Source organism: Penaeus monodon, chromosome 3 (assembly GCF_015228065.2).
Source record: "Penaeus monodon isolate SGIC_2016 chromosome 3, NSTDA_Pmon_1, whole genome shotgun sequence".
Classification (NCBI taxonomy): domain Eukaryota; kingdom Metazoa; phylum Arthropoda; class Malacostraca; order Decapoda; family Penaeidae; genus Penaeus; species Penaeus monodon.
Genome location: NC_051388.1, coordinates 39,814,626 through 39,817,125, shown reverse-complemented (window position 1 = coordinate 39,817,125; position 2,500 = coordinate 39,814,626).

Here is a 2,500-nt window from a genome sequence, read left to right as displayed (position 1 = left end):
ATCAATAACGATAACATCGGCGATGATTCGCTTGGGTAATTGGTCTCATAAACTCACTCCTCATTAACAGCCAACACGCAAAGCAGTAAACATATCACACCAGGAATTAACAGCGATATAACGAACACTAACAATTTACGACCTCGTCATACTGCACTTCTAGCGAGCACTTCTACGTGGGAAATATTTATGAAAATGATGATAATGATGAGGATAATGATAATGATTATATAAATTTATTTTGGTGATCATAATAATAGTGATGATGATAAAAATATTTGTAAAATAATAATAGTGATAATAGCGGTAATGATAAAAATAATAATCATAATTATTATTATCATTATCATTATCATAGTAAAGATAATTATAATAACAATGATATTTGTGATGATAACAATAAGAATAATGATAATAATAATAATAATTGATTTGAATTGATTTGACTGGATGTTTTGATTTGTGGTTGTTCTGCATATTTTGCATGTTTTGTTGATGTTCCATTGCCTCAAACTTCAATCACCCTAGGTCGCTGGTAGTGACTCGGTGTTTGATTTTAATTAGCAGATCTAAGGAAACTTTCGTATAAGATAATAATAATAATAATAATAATAATAATAATAACAATAAACTACCAAAATGATAATAATAAAGATAATAAGAGTAATAATAATAATAATAATAATAATAATAATAATAATAATAATAATAACATTAATTATAATAATGATGATAATGGTAAAAATAATAATCATTGCTGTTATCGTTACTGCTATCAATTTTTTCATTATTACTATTATCATTAATATCAGTAGTTGCATTATCCTTATCATTGTTACTGTTATTAGTAATATTATTATTATCAGTATCATTACCATTTTTATAATTACTATAATTATTATTATTATTATTATTATTATTATTATTATTATTATTATTATTATAATTATTACTATTATCACCATTATTATTATTACTATTATTATTATTATTATTACTATTATTATTATCATTACTAATATCATTACTGTTATTGTTATTTCTACTATCATTAACATAATGATAATGAGAACGATAATATTAACAATAATGATAATAATAATGATAATGATGATGATAGTGATAATAATAATGATAATAATAATAATAACAATAATAATAATAATAATAAGAAGAAGAAGAAGAAGAGGAAGATGATGATGATGATAATAACAATGGCAACAACAGCCCCCCCCCCCCCCCCGTCCTCGCATAACGTGGCGTCGACGATAACCGTCCATCAGCTGAGTGGGTTTGTTGTCACGTTTTTCAGGCTGGCGCAAATGTGCTCAAAATGTGCCGGATGAGATGAGGGATGCGAGTGTCCAGCGCGTTAATCAGGACGGGAATGGGTAGGAATGGGTCCCTGGAATGGGTAGAAATGGGTAGGAATATGTGCCTGGAATGGGTAGGAATACGAAACAGTAGACCCATACGCATGACTAAAACGAAGCACGAAATCCGGAAGAACGACCTAAACGAAGCAAAAATCCGAACGAACAAAGCACGAGATCCGAAACGACCGAAACGAAGCACGAGATCCGAACGAACGACCGAAACGAAGCACGAGATCCGAAACGACCGAAACGAAGCACAAGATTCGAACGGACTACCGAAACGAAACACGAGACCCAAAACAACCGAAACGAAGCACGTAATCCAAAACGACCGAAACGAAACACGAGATCCGAACGTACTCATCAAGCCAGCCAAATGTCCGACACATGTCACGCTTCTCGCACTGGTGTTTAGTGTTTTGAAAGCCGGAGTGCAAACTGGCGTGGCGTTCCCGGCTCGGAATGAATGGGAATGGATGCCTGGAATGGGTGGGAATTAATGTTGATCGCAGAGTGTCTAGCTAGGCGTAAGCGGAAGGGAGGGAGGGGGAAAAGAGGGAGTGACAGAGGGAGCTGGAGAAATGGAGACGGAGAGAGAGAGAGAGAGAGAGAGAGAGAGAGAGAGAGAGAGAGAGAGAGGGAGGGAGGGAGGGAGGGAGTCAGGGAAAGAGAGAAAGAAAGAGACAAACAGAGAGCCAGACAGAAACAAAGAGACATGCTGGGATAAAGACAGGAAGAAAGAGAGAGAGCGAGCTTATTCGCACAAACAGACGTTACTTTAGGCCTGTTCGCACACCGATGCTTTATTTCCGTTCGGTTCCGTGTTTCGCTTTTCGATCAGGAGTGAAAGGATTCGCTGACATGGATCCTCTTCAGGCAATTTTATCGCCTTCTGTCTTTGTTTTAAATAACTATATTCTCCCATTCCCTCTATTTCACTGTATTTCTCACTCACACTCTCTCCTTGTCTGCCTATCTGGCTGCCTCTATGTAGGTCTGTCCGTTCCTCTTTCTCACTCTTTCGCTCTCGCTCTCTCTCTCTCTCTCTCTCTTCGCCCCCATCCCCATCTCCTTCCTCTCTTCCCCTCTATCTATCAGTCCATCTATACGGATTTACATCTACT